Consider the following 26455-nt stretch of genomic DNA (forward strand, 5'->3'; position numbering starts at 1 on the left):
CTTCTGGTCTGACAGTCTATGTTATTTCCTACATGTAAATTTGAGTGGAAGTTCCAGTCTTCTATCAGGAGAGGTCCCAGTCCTTACTGAACTGGGATGGTCTAATATTTAAAAAGGAATCAACATACACACATACACATAATACACCTCAGTATCACAAATCTAGTTATTCAAGAAAGTACTGCTAAAAAAATAGAAGTACAGGTTTTTGTTTAATTTACCAAGTTAAGTTTAGTATTTGTTTTTCATTCTACAAATCTCAACCTTTTTTGCCCTTGCCAACATTGCAAAATGAACAAATCTCCAAACTGAGGAAAGAAGGGAGAGAAAAGAAAACACTCTTATCTACTCATAAAAAAGATCACACTCCCTAGAAAATAGACTCATTTCTCTCAGTCCATAGAGGAAAAAAAAAAAATGGCTATTACAAATTCCAATTGTATCAGCTCCATGGAAAATTCGGAAGACAATGAAACAAGTTAATTTCCTAAATTCCAGGCTTACAAGAATATTAGCAAAGACCTACAAAATGTTACCCCTAAGTATCTAAGCCAGAAACAGCTGCTGTTACAATTTGCCACACTTGCCTTAGTTTTCACACAGAGAATGTGTTTGGTTTCACAGGTAATTGGTAGCCTTGAGCACATGTAACTTACAATCACTGAATGAAAAGATTTGCTTTGGTGAATTAAAATGGAACAATTTCTCCAAAATAAAGGGGAAAAGGCCAAAAATAAAGTTAAGGGGATTAATAGGCAAGTGTTTCATCTATTTTTTTGCATTTAATTTGATGTTATGAAAGCTTTAGGCATCTAAAAATATACCTTTTATTCTTGTAAGTCTACAAAATTTGGCTTTTGGAATAGAAACAGTTTAGGTGGAGAGGGAATTGTTGAATTCTGTATCTATGTTGAAAAAAAAAAAAAAAGGGTTGACCATAACCCGAGGCCCTCGCTCCTGCAGAGTGCCTGTTGTTATGAAAGCAAGGTGCTCCACACGATCTAATCATAGCACTAAACCTTGTTACAGGCCCTTTTACAGCTCCAATATCTGGGTTACATGGAAACACGCTGGAGAGCCTCCTTGTACTATGAAATAAATGTCATTCTGACTGGCATCCTCTCTTCCAGCAAGTAATTTCCCTCCGCTGATAAATCGATACAGCAAAAACAAATGAGAACACACAATGGGCACAGCGAGGATTACATTTTTATTCATTTCAGAGCCCCTGCAGCCAAGTTTCTTAAGCACAATAGCAGAAAATGATGCACTTGAGCTAGGAAACAAGAGAGATACACAGAGACATTGAGATAAGGAAAGAAAGACAAAAAAAAAAAAAAAAAGGAAAGAAATGAGAACAAAGAGAAAGTCAGGAGACAAGAGACAAGTGTGTCCCTACCAAGCAGTCCAGACACAAACTTTTGTTTGAGAGTAAGATTATTATTTGAATTCCTGCCCAGCTCCTCACAGATAGGATTGGGGAAAAACAGGTACCTCCTTTTTTTTTCTTTTTTTACTTCTGTATTCTGTAAGGTTACAGGTAATTTGAAAAGGATCTAAGATCTTACCTTTCTCCGACTGATTAATTATTGATGTCAACATAGGATCCACATATGAAAACTTCGCTAGAAAACCCAGAACTAGAAATGGTAGAAAAGACACAATTGATCCTTATTCATCTCTGGAAGCCCCCTCAAGTCATTTGTTTATACTGCCTTTAGGGCAAAGATGGAAAGGGCAAAACAAAAGAGAAGCAAGAACGCAGTGACTATTCATAAGAGGAATGGGAAATTCCTACATAGGTATTTTTTCAGATTGATTTTCTAAGTCCCAAAATAATTGAATGGGTTATCATGTAAAAGGAATGTAGTACATTTTAGAGTAAAAAATTTGAAGATATTTCATGTTTGGAGGGAAAATAAAAAAACTACTTCATAAAACCTTGAAAATCCAGTATTTCCTATGAAGAGATAGTATATATACCGTTATTTACCATGGTATTTAACGAGGCAACAGAAGTAAAAATGAGAGAATTCTAAGTCTTAATAAAGCTGTATAGATGATATGCTATTGTAATCCTTAAACTCAAAATTAATTCTTGGGCAAGTTATTCAACTATCTGGGCCATAATCTCCCCATCAGTAAAAATGGGGATGATGGTTAATAGTAAGTACCTCAAGGTATTAGAAAGAACTGAATTATTTAGCAGAAGTAAAATGCTTAAACAGTTTCTGACTCAGAGTTAACACTACAGAAATGTGATCAACATCCCCATCATCTCCATCATCTTCCACTGCTTCCCAAGCTACAGTTCGGGTGTTGTCAGTATTTTCCGTTTGACCTACAGGGTAAGAATGTATTCATACAACACATTCTTGGCACCACTGCACAGTACTGAACTAGAAGAACTAAGGGTCTCATCTGGCCACAGTTTCTTTTCAAACATTCTTAACTGTATTGTGGTATCCCAGAAACAATATACTCTCTTGGAAGAGCAGGTTAGACAATGTATCACTATATCCAATGCATTTGTGTTCTTTAAATTTTTTAAAATTACTGGGCTCTAGAAAATAACGTATAAAATTTCCTCTTTAAAAATAAATGTAACTAATATTTCCTGTCTTTTCAATGATAATTCTAAGTCAGAATTTACTATATTATACTCTTAATGTTATTTGTGATCTTTCTTTTTGGGGCTTTAATTTGATTACCCTTCATTCTTTTAAGTGCTTTCATTAGTGTACACCTCTTCAGTCATTCATTATTGTACTCCATTGGTCCATTTTATTCCTTAACAAGAGGTAAGAAATACAGGAACAGATCACACTGGTTCTTCATCTGTATCACAGACTTCAATAACAAATGAAGAGAAACAAGAAAAGAAAGCAAGACAAAAAGAATGGTGGTAGGTCCATTTGACTTCTGCCATTCTTTTCTCTCTTGTATCTTCAAAAAACACAGATGGATATAGGACTAAATCAGTGTCTTTCAATATTTTTTCACTATCATCTTCCCCATTTGTATAAAATTTTTATACCTTTGTATAAAATTTTCCCTAATAGCTGCCTTGTGAAATTTTAATTCACCAAATATACTGTATATTTACTGCTAGGTATCTGTGCTTCTTGCATTATTTTTACTTCCTAAAAACTAATTTTTGACCTTTTAGTGACAATATCACCTTCTGAAAACGCATGGACTAATGCTTCTTATGAAAACAGCTTTCCACTTAGCACCGGGGGTCCAACATAACTGTAGACAGTGAGCTGAAATTCAGTCATAGTTGTGTGTTTGTGGTTTGTTTTGTTCTTAACAAACTTTTAAGTATTAATTCATGGTTGTATAATTTATCTTACCGCAAATCCAAAACAGTACTTTGAGGGCGGAAGATCTACCGTAGTTTGTGAAAGATGCCTAAAAAGATACCAAACAGTTTAAGAATAAGAAGTAATGGGGATGGAGAATAGAGTGGAATTGTTTCCAATTAAGGCAGCTAGGGAATTAGGTAGGTGGAATGTAATTATCTGCATTGGAGTTTGGCCAGGCTTCTGGGCTCTTTTGGAAAAGAAAAAAAAAAAAAAAAACAAAAAAAACCTCTGTGATCTTTAATGAATAGAGAGGTAGGTCCAAGTTTAACATCTCATCCAAAAAAATGAAATATGATTTTTAAGTCCTTCTTTCCCGGAACATAAGTGGCATTCTTCTTTAAGAAATCTGAAACTGCTTATATGTCCCATACTTTATGAAATAATTATTTCATAAAGCAGTGACCTTGGAAATGGGAGTGTTGAAGAGACAGCAAAACAGCTCCAGCAACCAGTGAGACTGAAGAGGCACAGTTTACAGCAAATGCAAGTCAAACCTGCAGCATTCTGAGATACAAGTTTTTGTTCAGTCGTGGCAACAGCTATCTAAAATGGAACAGTCAGTGTATGTTTTTTTCGTTACCTGAAGAAGTAATTCTCAGGTTAGTTTTGCTCAAAGTGTACAAACCCTTCCCCAGTGACCGGGCCACCAAGGCAAGGTAATGAAAACGGGTATCCTTTGCAAACTCGGGAAGTCCAAGATGTGTGCCCAGTAAGTGTAAGCAGATCTTACATCCTTCATAATCAGGACAGAACGAAGATGTGAACTGAATAAATGCTTGGGAAAAATCATAGCTTCTATTAGATGCAAAGATTGAAGTGTTAGATACCTTTTAGCTCAACTTTCATTTAGTTTACGGCTTTCCTTTCTGTAGTCTGAAGGGAGTGAAAAATTCTTCTCTCTAATTTTTTTCCCCTTTCATGACTTGACCACGAAGATGAAATCAGGGGACTTTAATTACCATTCAGAGCCAAAGGCTTGCCCTTTGATATGGAAATCCCACTTCTGCGACCGCCTTTTCCCGGCCCTTCTCCTCTCAGTTGCCCACCAGGAATTTTAAGTAGCTTTGTCACCAGCGGATCGTGCAAGCTAACTGTAGCTCTTTCCTGTTAAGTTTTGTTTAAGTTGCACTATGTTTCTTTCACCAAATTGGAAGAGCTGCAAGCAAGGAGGGAGGAGAGAGGGGAAAAAAAGTGGAGAGAGAGACAGAGGGGGAGAGGATGAATGAGAATATGACTGACTATCCATTTGAGTTGCTGAATTACAGTTCCTACCCTGTCAGCATGAAGTGTGGCCCATGGTGCACAAAGCCTCTCACTTTAAACACACACACAGAGCACACACGGATGAAAGCTGCCATGTACAGTTACCCCGTTATTGTCATCCGCCTGCTGCATGACTCCCGGCTTTGCTATAATTATTAATTGCACTTGTCAACTGTCATTAATTCCTCTTTAGCATCCCTGTCTTTGAGTAATTAGACAGAACAGCCTCACTGAGCTCATTGTTTAGAGTCCCTTGGAAGAGCCCACTGGGCTTTCCGCAGAGAAAACCATCAGGAATACAATAGAGCACTCCTCAGTTAACCCTTTGGAGGCGTGAGGAGAAGGGAAAGGAATTTCACAAGTTTGGGTGGGCAGCTTGGCTTTGTGGGTACATCAAATCATGGTCAGCTACCTTACACCTGGAACCATATTCTAGGTATTTCTTTCCTGCTGAGAAGGGCTACTCAAGTTAATTTGAAAAGTCAGAGAAAGTCCTTAGGAAAACAAAATTTTCAGACTAGCACCTTTGAATTTTTAATCATTTTCTCATTTGACCTTATGCATTGTATTTTGGAAATGCCATATTTTTCAAAATAATATTTCCTATGCTTATTGTATATATTAACATATACTACATATATATACGTACATATGAATTATGCACAAAGTTTTTCCAGAAACTTTTGGTTTCTCTATGACATAATTTAGATTCTAAATTTTAGCATGACAAGATCAAAGTTCGTTTTTATTTAGTCCTTTTTTCAGACTCTCACACAAGGAGTAGGTTCACAGTGCTTTTAATTGTACAACTGGAAGCTCTGAATACATTTTTTAATTTTAAAAGCCCCATGGCCTCTTTAAGTTCCCTGAATTTAGCTAGACTCGGGTGACAAAAGGAAAAAGGGGCTGCGTGGTTTACATCTGAGTAGTAACTGTAAATAAAAATTACTATGTTATCATTTTAAATGGCATAAAGCGTAAGAAAGCATTTTTAAAACTGTAAAGAGCTATAAAATGTCATACTAGTATTTTATCATTATTGGCTTATAAAACTAAACTCTTTTGACACTGCTAAATTTATTAGTGGCTTTAAATTCTTCAGCAGTCAGAAATAAGTCGAGGATGAGGATTCTTTAGCCCTTTTCTAATAATAGCACTGTTAATAATGATATAAAAAGTTACATATTATTTATTTAAACAGTGAAGTTTCTTGAACTAGCTGTTTCACTGAAAAGAAAAATCGTAAGAATGTCTCTTTAAAAAGTAAGATCTGGAGCGGGGACTGTATAGCTCAAGTGGCAGAGCACATGGCTAACATGCATGAGGTCCTGGGTTCAATCCCCAGTACCTCCTCCAAGAATAAATAAACCTAATTACCTCCCTCCACCAAAAAAACAAAACAAAACAAAAAAATGTAAGATCTATGGAGTTTTGGAAAATGAACTAAATTTGATTACAAGCTTAGCTACAAGATTTCTTTCAGATACCAGGTGAGTGCTTTTTAGCAATAATAACATTTATTAAAGTCCAGATATGTGCTCTATGTACTTCTCACATCAATCCATTTAATGCTCAAATCTCTATGAAATAGGTACTATTATCTCAATTTTAGAAATGGGAAAACCGAGCAAAGAGTAATTGAGGAAGTTGTCCAGGATCTCACAGCTAGTCAGTGGCAGTCAGGGACCAGTGAGCCCAAAGGCTCCACTCTTAACCACTCTTAGAGTCCACCTCCCCAGGAGCTAAGACACTGTCCTCTTCAAGTTTCCATCCAATATGTAACGGATCTAAATTCCTGGCACTATTTCATAAAGAGCAAAGTAGATTAGCATATCTGAAATATTTGTCATAAAAGTATGACATAAAAATGTGCTGGACATCATAGGCAATTAGTATTCCATATATTCAAAGTGGAACCGTGTGTGTGTGTGTGTGTGTGTGTGTGTGTGTGTGTGTGTTAGAGACAGAGGGAGACAGAGAAAATGAGTTTCACAAATGTTGGGCATTATTCCAGCTATCCCTGGGTACTATTATTACTGTGAGTAAATGCTAGCTTAATATAAAAACCCACTTTTCTTCAGGGGAGGAGCCAAGATGGCAGAGCAGAGAGACACAGCTCACCTTCTCCCACAAATATACAGAGAATTGCATCTACAAACCCACTGAACCTCACAGAACACTGACTGAACTCCAGTTGAGTGTCTCTCACTTCGAAATACAGGAGGATTTTCACAAAATCTGGAAAACAACAAGTTCATGCTGTATAGCGCAGGGAACTATATTCAATATCTTTTAGTAACTTATGATGAAAAAGAATATGAAAATGAACATATGTATGTTCGTGTATGACTGAAGCATTGTGCTGTACACCAGAAATTGACACAATAGTGTAAACTGATCATACTTCAATAAATATTTACACAAAAAACAAAATCCACTTTGATTTATATATTTATACATATATAATGCATGCACACATATACACACGCACATGTACTGAACTATTAGCAGAGTTCAATGCATTGTTTACTGAGCATTTACTATAGACCTAGTCTATGCTGAGACGTATGTACGGCACTGAGGGAAATAGAAAAGCATAAATTATGATTCCCAACTAAATAAGATTTTCAGACTTATTGAAGAGACAGATTTCGAGAACCATGCAATTAACATACTGCAAAGGGCTAAATGGAATACAATCGATAAAACAGATTAAATGCAAGAGCTATGATCAATGACAAGCCGTTACAGGGAGGTAAAATGAGGGACTTATTAAAAGAAAAAGTTTCTAAGTATCAGAGGTGTCCAACAATGAATCTACTGGTTTGAAAAGTAATGAAATACCCATCACTAAAAACATTCAAGATGAGTGATGATCTATACGTGACATAAAAGAATTTCTGGAATGGTTGTGAAGTTGAACCAGCCTACATACCGTCTAACGTAATCTTGCATGCTTTAGATTCCATATCCCACAAAATAAGTTTTTTGCAAGGAAGGGAAACTTTATTTTGCTTGTTCTTTACAGAGAAATCACTCTCAAGAAGTTTAGACTTAAATTTGACTTTGAAAGATGAATTGGAGGTCAAAAAGTAGTGAAGAGAGTTAAAAAGAAAAAAAAAAGGAAGAAAAAGAATTCCAAGTAGAATTCCAAGTTCAAAGACAGAGAAGTAGAAATAACAAAAACTTAGGGGAAAAACACCTAGCTCGTTGACACAAACAGCAACTTGGGGGAGCAGAGGTGGTGGGGATAGTGAGAGAAGAGTGGGTGGGAGGTAGCAGAATAAAAGCTGTCGCAGCAGAAAGGACGCAAACTCCCAAAAGGCATGATCAAGAGGTTTTCTCCATTGATTCACTGGTAAGAGATGGGGTTGATTTGAGGAAAAAGAGCATGATGGACAAAAGGTGACTCAAGAGACAGCTGGAGTTTGGCACTGAGTTGTACTGGGATAAGAATCTGGTTTCCACTACTAATTGTGACCTTAGGCAAATTACTTGACCTCCCCCTAACTGAGTATCCATACCAGTGGCTTGTTAATGAGGGTAAAAGAGTTAATCCTGGGAAAGCATTTAGAAAAGTGTCAGCACGTAGTGAGCACTGGGTAACTGTGAGCTGTGACTATTATTACAATATGCTTCCTTCTGACCAATATATTTTAATTCATGTCTAATTGGTAGAAAAAATATGGTAAAGAGGTGGAGAGATGATTTAGGACGGTACGCTTTCCTAACAGAGCTGCTCCGAAGTAGAATAAACTTTCTTGGGAATGCATTCATTTTTTAAAAAAATTTAAAGTATCTCTGATGGGAAAGGGAAATTATCTATCACCCTGTTGTAAAGAAGTTTTCTGCAATGAACAGGAAGGTGGATCACATGCCTCTTAGATCCCTTCTCTTTCTAAAGAGCTGAAGTTCTAAGTGACAGTGAATCTAGAAAGTTAATTAAAAAAATCCGTATTTTTAGTCCTTGGAGAGAAATGAAACTTAGGGAATAATTTCCTTCAACTTTGGGTTCATGAACAGTATACTATTAAGAGTATAAGCGCTAGAACAAGATCGTCAGACCCAAATCCAGATGGTGCCTTTTAACTCTCTTGTGCAAGCTTGAGCAAAACTTCCAAACTTTTCTGTTCCTCAGTTTCCCCAAATGTAAAATTGAGATAATATTAAAACTTATCTCACAGAATTTTTCTGAGAGCTGAAATAGCTGATACATGTAAAGTGCTTATAAAGTGCTTATGAGTGTTCAACATATGTTAGCTATATTCTTGTCACTGAGATTTAAAATATAGAATATGAAAAAAATAGGAAATACCAAAGTTTAGAGAAAAAATTAACTGCTGTATATCTAAAGCAAGAGTACATTTATAAACTCTCTTATTATACTTCTACGATTCACCCTCTGTAATGCTTAAATCAATGTGACTACAATTTTTAGCAAAAGAGTTAGCTGAAGGGGGTCCAAAGGTATTAACTTATAGTTATAAAGAAGTAAGTCCTGAGGATGTGATGTACAGCATGGTGACTATAGCTGGTACATAACGCTGTATTGTATGTTTGAAAGTTGCTGAGACAGTAGATCTTAAAAGTCCTCATCATGTGAAAAAAATGTAACTACATATGGGGACAGATATTAACTAGGATTTTTGTGTTGATCACTTCACAATATATAAAAATATGGAATCATTCTGTTGTACACTTGAAACTAATAAAATGTCACATGCCAATTATACCTCAATTTTTTGAAAAAGCGTACTCAATACAATGACAGTATCTACTTATTATGACATCACGGTTAACCAAAAAGAAAAAGAAAAAAGAAAAGGAAAGGAAAGAATAGAAAAGAAAAAAAAAATTAGCTGAGGGACTCAGCCTAAACAGTTTGGTAGCACATAAGCTATAAGGGACTCTACTCTGTATAACAGTAGTGTGTATCTGTTAATCCCAAATTCCTAATTTATTCCTCCTCCCCCCCTTTCCCCTTTGCTTACCATAGGTTTGTTTTCTATATCTATATGTCTGTTTCTGTTTTGTAAATAAGGTCATTTGTATACCAGAAACTAACAGAACACTGTAAATCAACTATACTTCAATTTAGAAATAGACTCTATAGCAAAGTATCATTCAAACGAATTACCTGGATTTGTCATGGTTACCAATGCCCACTCTCATTAAATGCATTTACACAGTTTCTGTTGGGGAACTTACATTACATGTCGTATTTGGTCTCTTGAATTCCAATATTTCTCCCTCTCTCCCAAAATCCATCCCGTACCACATACTAGAGAAAGCTTCATTGCAGTGGACAAAGCATGCTAAATACTGACATTTCTCTTATGAAAAAAAAATCAATGGAACCTTATTAGTTATCAAATTAGACAAGATTATGCATAAACTCCTCAGGTTGGGTTTATCAATCTGAAATTGACTGACTGATGAGTCACTGCTGCCTTAATATTTCTGAGCCAAATGGAACCACACAGTTGTTCTCTGCACCTCTGCTCATGTTGTCTCAGTCTCTCCTCATTTCCACCACTCAAGAACCACCACAAATATCATTGTCTTGGCTATGCCTTTTTGGATTCTCACTTCTCCACAGCCTTTCCCTCCTTCATCCCCTGCTCATGAAAACCGTTCCTTCTCTAATACATGAAACATAACAGGAAACATCTGTTAAAATTATACGAGATGGTGAAAATAAAAACAAGAAGAGGGATATAATTATGGTAAACATATCCCATAGATGTCTATACCTCAGGTTATGGAGACTCCAAATTTGGCACTAAGCCTTTTAGTAGTGAGTGACAAAAGAAACACTGGTGGTCAGTTATATATACACAGGCATCATTAGATAACAATAGTGTAACTATAGTCACCATGCTGTACATTACATTGCCAGGACCTATTTATTTTATAACTGTAAGCTAATACCTTTGGACCCCCTTCAGCTAACTTTTCTGCTAAAAATTTTAGTTGCACTGATTTAAGCATTGCAGAGGATGAATGACAAAAGAATAAGAAGAGAGTTTAAAATGCACTCTTGTTTTAGATATGTAGCAGTTAATTCTTTCTAGAAATAAATATATATATATTGGGGCAGCGTCTGAAAAAGGAGTTAGAAATTTCCATAGTCTTATAGAGTGGATACTGTAGTTTGCAGTGAAATGTTTCTGCAATTCTTGGTGGGAGTAATGAGTTTTGTGGGGCTCTTTCGTAGAGCAGCCCTCAGCCAGGGCCAATGACACCACATTAAAGCATAGGTCATAAAAGCCACTTACTTGGGGTCTTTAGAAGGCATTCTGGAACACAACTGGCCTAGCTCAGTGATAGATGTCGGGGCTTTTCAGAAGAACTGTATATCCCTCAAACTATGTTTGCTAAAGATTGTCACCATTGTCCTAGACATTGTGGGACAACAAATTTGAAAGTATTGTCTGTGAAAGAAGAGTTCAGGTACTCTACATGGCCACACATTAAATTAAATGCCTATGATTAAACCAGTGGCAAGCTGACCCCATCAAAAACTAGCACGCACAGCCAAGACAGATCCAGAGGCGAAGCACTCAGAGGTGAGCTATGAATCTTTGTGTTCTGCCTTTCAATAGAGGGACCGACGTACTTTCGCCATCCTCACCCTTGACCACACCCCTGAACATCAGAACATTTTCGAAGCCCAGGACCCCATTTTACGTATCACCATGTCCTCTGCAACAACCAGCACCATGCTTGGCACGTTAAAGAAATAACTGCTACACAGAGACGATGCCTCCTGCCCCTTCTTTTCCATCCAACTCTTGACACAATTCCTGACAAAATGCTGGAGTGGATAGATGGCAGGCACGCTCAAAATTGTTTTACCATTAACAGACTCCATGCGCATTACATGTCACCTGCAAAATGTCCCATAAAAAAGAAATTGCAAAAAAAAAAAAAAAAAAAAAAAAAGACGAACCCATATAGAATGTGTTGAACCTTATTTTCTGTCCATTAAGTAATTTTACTCAAAGAGAATTGAAGCAATTGGTTAAAATCAAGAAAACAGATTAAAACCCTAGCTAATGAATGTCTTGGAGATTGCTGTGCAAGTAGTAGTATATGTTTAACTAAGACAAGCTTGCTGAGCAACATTTATGCATGTATTTTTAACTTTCTCAGGGCTACTGTTTTCAAGCCAGAGCATCCTCAAAGAAATTTTAAATCAGATTCCACCTCTGGTCACATTCCCACACATTTATACTTTGTAGTAGTTTTGCAGCCTTAACCCTCTTGAAATTTTAGATCATAATTCCAGGAGTTATTAGGTTGGAAAACAGCTTCCGGGCAAATGATGTTATTCAAAAAACTTTTTATACCAGAAATAATAGTTGGATTATTTCTGCCTCATAGACAGTCTTGAAGTCTGATTTTTAGTGTAATTTGGGTATTCTGACATAAGTGTTTCTTGCTTTTAAATAATATTACTCTTAAAACAAAAGGGAGAGATAAAGGGAAAAATAAAGATAATAAATAAAATGGTTTGTTAAATAAATGCAAAGGTTAAAATTAGCTTTGACCTTCCTTTTCTGTTTAGTTTACTTATAGTTCTATATTTCAATGGCATTATGTAAATACTTCGATATTTGCTATTTAAGGGTCAATCAACATCTTGGGTTCTATTGCGTTTCAATAAATGTTACCCCTTTCTAAAATTGCCGGTCTTAATGTATATGTTTTCTTTTAAAGTTACATTATTTACTGTTGAAAAGTTATTCCTATTCCTAAAATTAAACCATTTGTTTATGTTTTTTAATATCAGTACAGATAAAGTTTAAAGATAGAATAAATGGTCATGCACCAGAATTCCTGTATCCCTCTGAGGTTTGTCAGATAGTGGTCAAACACAGAATTCATTCTGTAAAAGAATTTCTTTAAATCCAAAAAGATGAGTTCATTTGAACAATCTATCAAGTATACTCTGCTTTATTTTAATAAGTTGTTTCATCTTCTGGATCATTTTATGGTAATAATCACTTTTTTATTGATGGTGAGTTCAGTTATGAAAGTGAGAAAAAGGGAGAAATGCAGATATTTTTAAAAATCCAACTGCAGTTACATCTGTGAATTCATACACATGAATTATGCTCACAAAAATGAGGTAGCTGCTTAATTTTTTAAAAAAAGGAACTATGGAAATGCTAGCTGAATGGTCGAAGAATTTAATGATGGTTTTCAAAAGGTGAATGTCTTAATAAGGAATCGTATCTATTGTCCATTATACTCGATCCAGAACTTACTTTCAAAGTATTCCAAAATCTTACATCTGGGGTATTGCTCTCAGTGACAGTGGTGTCAAGGGGAATGTAAATGAAGGCAAAACTTGGCACAAGGAGAAGAACTACCCAATAACCTGACACAGATCAATGTGAAACAGTACGACCCCACCTATCACTGGGATCTTCTGAGTAAATCCTGGATAAACTTGTTGGCAGTGTTACAGCAAATCATCCGAGCTGTGCAGACTTTCACGTATTGAAAATTCTGAAAAATTTTGTTCCTCTTGAATTTTTCTCTAATTAAAAATTAGAATGAAGAATTTAGATATGTTTATATAGCAATCTAGGTATACAGAAATGCTATCATTAGAAAAATTATGCCTAGATTACTAATGCAATCTCTATCAAAATTCCAACAGCATTTTTCACAGAAATAGAAACAACAGCCCTAAAATCTGTATGGAAGCAAAAAAGAACCCAAATAGCCAGAGCAATCATGAGAAAGAAGAATAAAGCTGGAGGCATCACATTTCCTGATTTCAAGCTAGTATAACACTACAGAGCTATAATAATCAAAACAGTATGGTACTGGCATAAAATAGACACATAAATCAGTGGAATAGAATTGAGAGTCTGGAAATAAACCCTTGCATACAAGGTCAACTAATATTTGACAAGGGAGCTAAGAATACTCACTGGGGAAAGGACAGTCTCTCTCACAAATGATGTTAAGAACACCAATTATTCACTGTAAAATATAAGTTGTTTCTTAAATTCTCAAAAATATGCACAAGTACATCACCTAAGAAAACTACATAGCCACATGCAGAAAAAGGAAATTGAACCCCTATCTTATGCTACTCACAAAAATTTACATGAAATGGATTAAAGACTTGAATATAAGACCTGAAGCCATAAAACTAGAATAAAACACAGGAGAAAAGTTCCTTTGATACATGGATTACTACACTGACGTTTCTAGTTTAAAAAATAATATGTATTTTTTCCTTAAAATGCAACTAATATATACTCATTAAAGAAAAGTAGCTAATACATGCAATCAAAAAGGTGAAAATTTTAAAAAATTGGATATAATCCTGTAATCAAGCCTTTTAGCACTTTATTTATTTCATCACATATTCTATCAGTATTTTTGTTCCATGCAGGATACACGCCTCTGTGTGTGTGCACACACCCAATATCCATTCAACAGGTATTTCTTAAATATGTATGACAACATAGATTCTGGTTTCCCATGTCATTACAACACTATTTTTACATGAAATTAGTATTTCATCATATATAAATACTACAATATTTTTAAAGAAGAGACTTTTTTCAAAATATATTATTGTTTTAAGTTCTGTGTTACTACGTACATACATGTAATATTAGGTAACTTCCTAAGAAGTACAAGCATCGACATTAACAAATTTTAATGTGTATTGTGTGAAATGAATCTTTGGTGCAGTACTATAACCAACATTATGAGCCTTGGTAAATGAGAGGCCTCATCTCACTGCAATCTCTTCAGCATTGGTTACTGTGGCATTTTTAAACTTTGCCAATTTGCTAAATGAACTAGGCTCTCACGATTAATTTGGATGTCCAAAATTATTGTAACAATCAAACTTTTTATATGTTTAGCCCCCATCTGATTCCCTCCTATTAACTGAATATTCACACAATTTCCCTACTTTTCCTTTAATTTGTAAGTAGTTTAAATTATATTTTAATTAGGTAGGAATATATTAAATTGCCAATAGCCAGTTTTAACAAAAATGGCAATTTATATAATTAAACCCAATATGTTACAAATATATTTCTCAGGTCCTCATTTGTCGGTCTTATGATTTAAGATGCAAAGAAACTTTTACATCTTTGTGATCAAACCTAGCAAAATTTTTCTTTAGTGATTTCTGCCTTTGATGTTAATGCTTAAAGTTAACTTCCACCTCTCCCTCTACTTAAACGAATACTCACCAACACTATCTCTTAATACTCTATAGCTTCTTTTATTAAAAATGAAAAATTTTAATCCACCTAGAATTTATATTGGCCATGGTAAAGACATTTAATTTAACTTTTCTCTAAACACCTAGAAAATTATCCAGTCCTTTCACACAGATTCGAAATGCCTAAAATGACACTGTATCAAAAAGCTTTATCATGCTAAGAAGGAATGAAATTTCCTAATTACAGGTCAAACATGTTTACGTCATGTCGTATCATATTATATGACAAAACACCAATTATTCACTGTAAAATATAAGTTGTTTCTTAAAGTCTCTAAAATATGCACAAGTACATCACCTAAGAAAATAAACAATTATGGTTCTTAAACAATTTAAAAATTAGGAAATATTTATTACCTTTTATAATGAATCTCAGCAGTTCAACTTAACTAATTTATGCAAAATGTATTTTCACTTATGGAACATGACTGTGGGCAAGACTTCTTCCTCTGAGAGCATGTACAACCTAATTATGCAAAAAGTTCTATGGAGACAGTTTGGGTTCAAGGTTTTTTTCTCAAATTAAATTATTATTGTTAGAACTGCTTCTTTCTTGCTTAGTATCCTAAAGAAAGACACAAAAATAAGCAATTGCTTGCTCATATACATTATTTTAAAGCCTTTTGGTCAACGGTTCATGCATTATTTTATTTGGAAGGAAAAACCCTCTTAATTACAAACAACTGCTGAATAATAGAAAATGCTCAAGCAGTTGTTATTAAAGTATTAAGACATATTATCATTTGACATTTAAAAAGTAATAAAGCTCTAAGTTTTCTACGATTTTTGAATGACTCTCTCTCATTGTTCCTTATCAATCAAGAAGCTGAGAGCCACAGCCAAAGGAATTCTACATAGACCATTATTTTCTGCCAGGCTAGTGTTTTAGGACTGCTTCAAGTGGATCAGCATCGGCTACTCAAGTAGCAGTATCTCGTTCCAAGACCAGTACGAGGCAGCATCTCTACAATGGCTGCATTATGTTACTCAGGCTGATGTACATTTTGAAATTAACCCTGCAATTCAAATTGTGCTAATAAAATTCCCCTGGTGCATTATACGTACATACACTTGAAACATCCAGAAAATACGCTTAATAAGTTTATGCTAAACTTTTCAGATGGAGATTAGATATTTGTAGGTAGAGCATAAAGACAATCAAACATAATCAGGCATTTAAACAAATAATTTTGAGTTGAGAAGAAATTATGAGGATAGTGGCATTAGATTTAAATATGTATGGTGCTTTCACTTGTAAGGTTAACTTGAGAAAACTAAGCTGAACGTATATTTTTAAAAAAGAGTCTTATTCAAGAGATTGAGGTGCAACAATAAAAGATGATCTACAATGATTTATAAATGCTTATGAAAAGAAAGGGATACAGAAATTGTATACTGTCCAGGAAATATACTATCACATAATGAGTTATTAACTAAGAAATGAGGGACTCAAACCAAGACTGTACTTTCAGGGATCGATTCTGCCGTGTATTAGTGAAGAGCTGCGGATTAAGCTACAGAGCTCGGAAAGCCCATTGCACAGGTAAGGAGCATCACAAGCTGGTATTTGCATAACTGTGAAAATCAGTGCTTTCTTTTTCATTTTTGAAAATAATAACCAGGGTTTTGATTTCAGAGAGTCATTGGATTTTGCCATGGCCTTTCAGTCTTGTTAATTATTGTGTGTTCAGAGTAATGCACATTTTTATCCACAGGTGGCAGACCTTTTTTAAATCAACTTCAATCATATTCAGTATTTTGTTTTGGTGGGGTTTTTTTTTTCTCCCTTAAAACTGCCACCCACATTAAAATGTAAGAGTGTGCTGCTCGGAGTTCTCATTAATGTTGCACAATTTAGATGATAGATTTGTCAACAAAGTGGCTCATTCTCAAAGGCCACTGAACCCTGTCAGGATAAATGCCTTAAAAATTGTATACTGCAGAGTAATCTTTAATTATAAAGAACTCACTTGACAATTTACAATATATTGGGATTATTCTCCTTTTTCAAGCAGCAAAGAGTTTTACTTTCTAGATAAGGGTGACTGAGGGGGAAAAAACTGATTGGAGTTGATAAATAGTGAAAGCAAAGAGCTTGCTTATTTGCAAGTAAAAAAAGAGAGGTGACCAAAAGGCGTGTACAAATAACAACCACTTAGGATCACAAATTATTAACTGGCTAAATGGTTAAAGCAAATAACTATAAATGCAGTGACATTTTAAAAGAATGTTAACATAGAAGGAGATAAGCAAAACAAAAATAACTGCCAACAATGGTATAACTCATCACTCTTCTCAATTTACCTTCGATTTACAAACCTGTGTGAAGTACTTTTTTTTGTTGTGTTATTTTTGGTCAATGCAGTACAAAATCTGATATTCAGCTAAGCCTTTCTGTGGATACTGTTGATATGGGCAAAGATGCTTTAACTTGGCAATGCACGTCAATACATATGTAAATAATATATCCATAATTTTAGAGCCCTCAAAACATTCTGCTTCTATTCAATGAAATGGCAGTGTCTAATGTCCTTTATCACACTTCTTAGAAAAAGAACCCTGGGAAGAATAAATGCTTATTTCACTATTCTATTGTGCTTCATTTCCAATGCGGGAAATTCTTTACTAACATCTTGTATTACTTTACCTAAATTTTGAAAGATGTGTCAGTTTAATTTACACTATTTGCAACCATATTTCTCCCACCTGAAACATAATACACTACTAAAGAAATAAATGGAACAGATCTGAACTATCTGCTGTACTATTTTAACACCTATTCTGAAAATATTTCCATAATATGTTCAGTTCAACACATGGTACAAAAGCACACACAGCCCTGTAACCACCACGCAGGACGCTGGTGACACGCTCCCTTTCGTCAGAAGTGCTTCCTGACCCCAATTCTCCCTCCTTCAGCTCAGCCTCTTTCCGCATTCCTAGAGCTCAACGCTTCCTGACTTACAGTAGTGTTCCCTTGATTTTCTTTATACTTCTACCATCTATAATGCGTCTCTGAAAAATAGAACTGCTTGTCTGGGATCACCCTGTAGGTGTTCTTCCCCGTTTGCTTTCCTCCACTTAATAGTAATCAGATCACTAAAAGCCTCGCATTTTCATTGCTCCGTATTTCATTGTATGACTATTCTATAAACTGTCCATCATGTTGATGACAATTGAGTTACTTCCAATTTCTGGCAAATACAAATATTTCTCCTGTGAACATTCTTGTACATATTTCCTGATACATGTATGCCCATATTTCTCTGGGAAATATATATCTAGGGTTGCTATGTTTAAACAGGGGCTATAAATTTTATTACTATATCCAAAAGCAGTTGTTCCAATTTACATTCTGACCAACACTGGATAAGCGTTGTTGTTGTTGCCAATGCTGGACCTGCTAGCCATTTTATTTTTCCCCATTCTGAAGCATGTGTGGAATCTCATTATGAATTTACTTTTTGTTTCCTTGACTGTTACTGAGGTGAACCATTTTTTCATGTTTGGACACTTGGATACATTATAGGCCATTCGTATTTCTTCTTTAGTCCATTTTTCTACTGGATTATGTAAATTTTTACACTGATTTGTACTTCAAAAAAAATCTATTCTGGATATCACTTGTGTCAATGATGCTTTGCAAATTTATTCTCCCACTCCATGTCCTGTCTTTTCACTCTTTTATGGTTTTTTTTCCCCAGTAAACAATAAAATAATGTAGCACCTAATGTAAATGATGAACTCTGGGTGACAATGATGTGTCAGTTAAAAGTTATAAAAAATGTACCACTCTGGTGGGGGATGTTGATTTTGAAGAAGGCCATGTGTTGGGGGGAGTTGGGGAGAAAAGGATAAAGTCTGTTTAAAAAAAGTAACGTAGAATGTGTGCTTTTTTTCATCTAAGGAATTAATCTCTACTCCCAGATCATTAAGTTATTTTCCTAGATTCTCTTATAGGAGAATTCCTTATAAGAGATTTTCTTATTGTTTTTACCTCTTGCACTTAGTTTTTCAGCAGCTGAAATTGATTTTTTATGTGGTGTGGTGCAGGGATCCAATTTCATTTTTTTCCATAAATAATCAATTTTCCCCATACCATATGTTAAAATGTCTGTTATTTCCCTACTGCTTTAAAGTACCACCCCTATTATTTAAAAAAAGTCCATATATGCAAGAGACATTTCTGAGCTCTCTAGTTTCTCTCGTTTGTGTACTTGTCTACCCTGTAGCAAAGCCACACTTTCTGAACTAACAGAGCTTTATAGTAACAATAGAGCAAGTCATCCTACACACTGCTCCCTTTTCAAGAATGTCCTGATTATTCTTGTCTTTTCCATTTTAGAATCAACTTGGCACATCACACACACATGCACACTCACACACTCACATACACACACACACACACGTACACACAGACAAAACTATTCAAAGAACAAACACAGACAAAACAATGAGTTGGCATTTTGACTGTGATTACACTGTACTTATAAATCTACTTGGGAGTAAGGAATACCTCTACAATATGGGATCTTTCAGTACGTGAACATGGTATATCTCATCCTTTAGTTCAGAATGAAAAATATTTCTTAAAATTTCACAATTTTCCCCATAGAGGTAATAAATACTTCTTGTTATTGAACACTAGGCAAAAATCGATGCTGATATATAGAAATAGGGTTGATTTGTGTATAGTGTATACATCAACCTTGTTAAATGCTCGTATTAATTCATATTATCTTTTCAATCCTAATTATTTTATTTAACTTGCTTTATTGTATTGGCTAGGATCTCCCAAAAATGCTAAATAGCAGGGATGATAGCAAATATCCTGATGTTGTTCTTGACCACAGTAGGAAGCTTTAAACGTTTCACTATTATAATTTATGTTTGCTATAGGTATTTCATAGCACACTAAGGAAGTCCTCTGTTTTCAATTTTCTAACAACTTCTTAAAATAAGATATAGATGATAAACTTTATTAAATCCTTTTTCTGCATTCATTGAAATGATCATGTGATACTGTCCTTTTATCTATATTACACCGGCTGATTTTTTTACATGCTAGCAAACTTTGATTTTCTGAACTAAAAAAACTTGCTCATGATTAATAATCCTTTTCAGATATTGCTGAATTTGGTTTGCTAACACTTGGTTGACAGTTTTTCCATATATTCATGAGAGGAATTTGCATCTGAATGTCCTTTTTCATACTATTCTTGTCAGATTTGGTACCAAGATTATATAATCTTACAAAATAATTGGGGATTATTACCTCCTCTTCTGTTTTTTGGAAAAAAAAAAAAACCTTATGCAGGATTAGACTTATTTCTTCCTTACATTTGCCTCTGAAGAAATCTCAGTGTGGAATTTTCTTTTTTATTACCAAAATTAAATTCCCTTAATGTTTATAGAAGTATTCAGGTTCCCTATCTCATTTTTTGAGTAAAAATTGCTAAGTTATATTCTTTTTCTAGCAATTTGCCAAGTCATTCAACCCTTCGTATTTCCGAACATAAACTTGGTAATGTAAGTTCATGACATTCGTCAGTAGCTGATTAGTGTCTGCACATCTGTTGTGACATCACCTTTGTCGCTTCTGATACAGGTTATTTGCCTCTTGTCACTTGTTCTCTTGCTCGGTCTCATCAGGGGATTGGAAACTTTATTCACCTTTTGCAACAATCAATTTTTGGCTTTCTTGGTTCTCTTCTTCATCACATGTTTGTTTCTCATTTCATTAATTTTGCTCTTAGTTTAATTTATTTCTTCCTTTTACTACTCTGAATTTATTTTGTTATTTTTGTAATAAATTATTGGCTTATTAATTTTCACCCTTTTTTTCTAACGCATTTATTTATGTATAAATTTCCCAGTAAATACTTCTTATATGCATTCTATAATTGTTCTGTGTAACATGTTCATTTTTATTAAGCCTAAAATATTTATAATAATTATTGTGATTTCTTTTTAATTTTGAAACTTTTTCTAGCTATATTTTTGTTATTCATTTGTAGCTTAATTTTACTGGTATGACTCCACTTCTTCAAAATAACGTGAATTCTGCAGTTGTATGTTAGGTTCTATATATGTCTATGAGGCCAAGTTTCTTAATTTTGTCTTTCAACTTTAGTGCTTTACTAATTTTTTTCTATTTTATTCCATCAATTACCAAGAGAAGTGAGTTAATATCCACAGCTATGGTGGATGTGTTTATTTCCCCCTGCTATACTGTCAAATTTTCTTTAATCTGTTTTGAAGTTATGCTATTTGGGGCATTTAGATTTAATATTATTCTATCTTCCTATTGAATTGAAATGTCAATCATTTATAAAACTATCTCCAGTAATAGTCTGGGCTTTAAAGTCTGTTTTGTTTAATCAGTGTAGTTACACCAGTGTCCATGTGGTATTTGCATGGTATGATTTATCCATCTATTTTCCATTATTATTATGCTTCACACGTGAGGAATCAGTGGTTATGGAACAGACCCAAAGGTGGTGATACAGCCAGGAACTGAACTCAAACAGTGTGTCTCCAAAGTTGATGCTTGTCTACACTACGCTTCTCTTACAAGTTCCAAAGAGAGCTTAGGTTCAGGGGGAAAGAATGCTCTCATTCTAATTTCTCCAAAGAATTTCTCACAGACTGTTACCTAACTGTGATTTTTCACCTAGCTTTGAATTGAATTCTCACTCCTTTAATGTTCTAAGGCAGCATAATACTGTAGAAAATCCTTTAAAAAAAAAAAAAGAACACACTCAATCCAGAACTGCAGTACTCAGCCTCTTTCACTTACACACAAGAAGTCATTAAAATTTTGCTTTTTGCCTTTGAAACTAGTGTGATTACTAAAAGCAACCTTCATGTGCTTGTCAAACGCCACTGAACAGGATCTCAATCTGCCCTAACCTAAAAGAGGTAGCCAGGCTGAAAAATGATCAAGACTTCTAAGTGGCTGCATGGCTCTACTGAGAAGGAAAGCTTATTCCAACCCAACTTCAGGAAAAGCAGTCGAAAAGGATGGGTGATAAGCTGTTTCATCTTTCCTTGAATAGACCACATACATAGTATTTTAAACAAAGGCACTAAGCCTCTTATGAAATCATTTGGAATCACATACTTTTTGTATTTCTCAAATTTTAATACTAAATCATACTTGTTAAAAAAATGTATAAACTGTAAAAGAAATTAAAGTTGCTCATGATTCCATAATCCAGCACTAATAATACTTAACATATTTACTTTCAGCTATTTTTCCTGGTTTTTAAATGTATTTGTAATATATATGTATACTTGAATGTATGTATATGTGTGCATATGTGTATGGGTGTACACACATAAATTTGGAGATACACTGTATCTCTAGCATGGATTCTGACTTGTTTCATTTAACTCTGCATCACACATAATATCATGCCTTTCAAAATTCTTTAAAAATATTTTACTGACTGTATAATATGAATGTAACCAGATTTATGAAACTATTGCTCTTTGCTGAACAATTTAGTCAATCTCAGATTATTTCCATTATAAATATATGAAAATGATCATATTTACATATATGGTATCTGCTTTAATTATTTCTTTAAGTTAGATTCTTGAAAGCAAAATTGCCAGTTAGTTGGGCCCTAATATCTAGTTTTTTATTCACCCACAGTAATAACTCCCCCAGATTTATCTTCCACAATAAAAACTATATCTTTCAAGCTCTTTTTAACTGTGTCATGGTCACGTGGTCATGTGACTGTGTCCTAGCCAACGGAATGTACATGGAAGGAGTGTGGACAACTTTCAAAAGATGTCCTTTACAGGGAGGGAGCATGAATCTTCTAGAAATATTTCCTTCCTGTTACTAGAATATGGACATGCTTGCTGGATACCAATACTGGATATTCTAAAACACTGGTAAAGGTTACATGTTCAGAAAAACAAAGTAAAAGATGAAGGATCTGGGTCCCTAATGACCATATAACCTAATTAGCTCTTAACTGCCTACACAGACTTCACATAAGAAAATAGGAAGTTCTAGCTTTTAAAAATAATTTGGACTATTTGCAACCAAACCTTCTCCAAACTAAGAGAGTGAAAATGTTGCACAGAATGCTTTGGAAACATTTAATTCTCTTACTAGAGATGGTCAAGTCACTTTATAGAAAGCTAAACAAATATAACCTTTTTCCAGCATTAACTGAGAGCACCTAATGCCCCACATTCTTATCACAACATTATTCCAAACTACTACTTACTAGTTAGATAATAAATGGAACATAACTTTGCATTTCTTGTACTAGATTTTTGCATTAGAATTGCATTTGTCATTAATTATTTGTTCTTATATCTTGTTATCTTTTAAATTAAGATGTTAGTGCCTTTCTTATAATAATAGCTCTTTACATGGGATGTTTGCCATATTTATTAGAAGTAGGCCCAGCTTTCCAATTGCCTTTTAATTTTATTTATACTTGTGTTTTAACTTGTTAAACTATAAAATTTTCATATTTGCAATAATCTGTGACTTATTCCAGTTCTGTTGTCATTAAAAACCATTATTCACAATGCTTTCTTCCATATTACATTGATTCATTTGTGAATATATGGAAGTCTTCTGTATAAAGAGTTAAACAATATTTTAGGGTTTAAAAACAACACAGCTTTTAAAGACGATAACAACTACCATTGAATCTAAGGGTTTTTACAAGTAAATTTGTATCTTGAAGTTCTAGAAATATGTCATATGACTTTTAGAGTGCATTAGTGAGTAAGTAAGTTTTAGTTCACTCTGCAAGAAGACTGCTTTTTCACTATTCTTCTTAGAACTAAACAGAAAGAGAATGTCTTTTCCATCTTACTAGTGACAAAATCCTGAACAATAAGATCCCACATCTCCTACCTTTTCTGCTGTCATCCTTACAGCAGTCAACCATGGGACTATAAAAGGATTTTCAACTCTAGGTTTGTGGTCAAACTTTCAGTTCCTGTTCCAAGAGTATAACTTTTACAAGCATTTTACATGCACTCACAGATAGATGCCCACTAAATTTTTCTACGAAGCAAACTGGAAAATATGTTTGGCCTCAGGAAAACTGTATTTTTGTATTTGTTTACAAAAACATACCTTGAAAAAACAAAATAGCCTTTAGAAATTTTGGGAAATGTATGACCTACCTATAGTGACCCCAAATAGTTTTTTTGCAGCAACAACAAAAAAGTTTGCAAATAATGTTTAAAAAAAAACATTTTTCAATGAGGAAAAATAAACTTTTGCAACTTCAAGAACTGTGTATCTCATTAAGAAAATGAAAAGAAATGGTGCTATCATCTGCCAGTTTAGTAACATTACCTTCAAAATGAGTTTGCAAATTATAATTACAAATTTAGTTGTCATCTAAACATAAAAGACTATGTATTATAGCTTATATTCATATGTCATGTATCTTATTATAAATTAAAAATAAGAGAAGGCACAAAAACTTCCATTTTTATAGGAATCAATTTTTTCAAAGATGTGTATTATGTGTTTCATGAATATATCTTTTTCCTACCCAGGGCAGTGCCAGAGTTCTCTGTTCAGTCTTCAGAATCTTGTAAGTAGATTCAAACAGGACTTGTGTCATCAGCAAGAGGAACGCTAGAAAAAAATGAAAGTAGACCTTTACCAATGCTTTGTTCCTTTTTAGTAAATATATCAAGATATGACTCTTAAGAAGCAGATGTTGATGGTTTTCAAAATAAATTTATATAGATATATAAATATAATAAAGTTATTATTTATAGAAAAACAGGCATTAATTTGACATTATAATGCCACCAGAATTAATCTAAAAACCTATAAGCATATAAGTTACATTATATGCATACAGACATGTATGTTAACCTCAGAAGTTGTTCATTTTGTATAATTTTGATATAAACATCCTGAATATACTTTAGGACTGGCAACTTATTAAGGTAAATTCTTCCTTCTTGGAGTGAGTTACGACAGATTTACAGGTGTCCTCACAGGTCCTTTCCTTGATTCCATTCAAATGTATGACAGCAATGGTCAACACAGTAACCGCCCAGCTGGAGTCACTCAGCTACCTCTATATTCACAATTCTTGCTATAGATCTCCATGACTACACTACCCAGCTCAACCTCAAAAACACTGCTGTTACCACTTTCATCAGTGAATAGAACTCTGGCTTTGTTACCAGTTCCCAAGGCTGGCAATCAGTTGAAATTCCCAAGAATCAGACTTTTGAAAGCAGGAAACCAGTACATGGTGGCAGCAACAGCCTCGGTATCCACTCAGTCTCTTCCCATTCAGTTCAGTCTATGAAGAACTGAGTAATTCTTCAATGTTTATTCTTATTATACCATTGATTATTCACAATTTTGATGAAAAGTTTATGGTATTTGAGCTGTTTTATTACCGTATTGTTATCTATCTGGACCGTGATTGAGGAGGGGGTAGTTTACTTCACTTCAATATCAGATCTTTGTCCATAAGCACAGAAATCCAAAAGTCACCACACTGACAGAGACTACTCCACATTATTTGATTAATTCACTAATTACTACAATGGAAAGTATTCTAAAATGAAAAAAGTTATTAAAAATTTTGAACATCAGAAATCATGCTGCTGCAGTTAAATAAAGGCTGTCTACACATAGACTGCCAATAAAAAAATACTTTTTTATCTTCATTAAAAACTGTACTAAAAATGTACCCCAAACTCTGTTTTTTCAGTTAAGCAAAATATTACATCTGACCAACGATAAAAAGATTGCCACAGTAGAATTTACTTAAAGTGAAACAGAAAAATTTTTCCATATCCTATATGTGGGCAACAGAGAAATAAACAGGTGGTAATATTACCCACAAGAGGGAGCCTGTATTTTTATATTTTTTTATCACCAAACTTTGAAACCTTGAATTAGAAGATGAAATTCTAAAAGAAAAAGTTTGTTGATACCATAACCTCAGTGTCAGGTCAAATTTTCAAAGAGTCAGATTTCAGCTGGCATATTTTTATTCAACCATGACATGTCGATATGTCAGAAGAGTGGAATGACAATTGGAATTTCAAAATTTTTCCTGCGTATGTTGTAATCAGGTTTTCTGAGCTATAATAATGAAGACGTAACGGCCACAGCAGCCTAAGAAAATTCCTTTTAGGTGGTAGTGGCATTAGTTGGGTGAAATTAGAATTACAATGAGTGCTCTATATCCAAATTTAATTATATAGAAGTGAAATGATACATCAGTCATCTTCTTATCAGAAAAGAGGCTTATATAAACCAATAATTTTCTACATATTTATGGAACAGGAAACACCTATTTTAAAAATTACAGTGGCCAATCTCACAAATGTCACTTAAAACTTGCCTATGAAAGGGTATAAACCGGCGTGACACCAGGGTGAACTTTGCCTTCTTAGAGTTGAGAAAAAGATCTTTTTATTAAAAAAAAAAAAATCTAAGCTTTATTCCTTCATATCCTATCATCTCCCTAAACAACATCTTAAATTACTAAGACTCTCAATAAATATGCTCTGGGTTTTGTAAAAATAA

At 34.2% G+C, this 26455-nt stretch overlaps 1 protein-coding gene across 7 annotated transcripts in view; it reads right to left on the minus strand.

The window, feature by feature from the left end:
* The window catches only part of SOX5 (SRY-box transcription factor 5), a 903293-nt gene that overhangs the window by 628841 nt on the left and 247997 nt on the right, over positions 1–26455 (minus strand). For all 7 annotated transcript variants that reach the window (XM_074357827.1, XM_074357830.1, XM_074357824.1 and 4 more), the window contains one exon: positions 24444–24529. The gene's annotated coding sequence lies outside the window, so the exon portion shown is untranslated. The remainder of the gene's footprint in view (positions 1–24443; positions 24530–26455) is intronic.

The sequence above is a fragment of the Camelus bactrianus genome, chromosome 34 (assembly GCF_048773025.1).
Source record: "Camelus bactrianus isolate YW-2024 breed Bactrian camel chromosome 34, ASM4877302v1, whole genome shotgun sequence".
Taxonomy (NCBI): Eukaryota; Metazoa; Chordata; class Mammalia; order Artiodactyla; family Camelidae; genus Camelus; species Camelus bactrianus.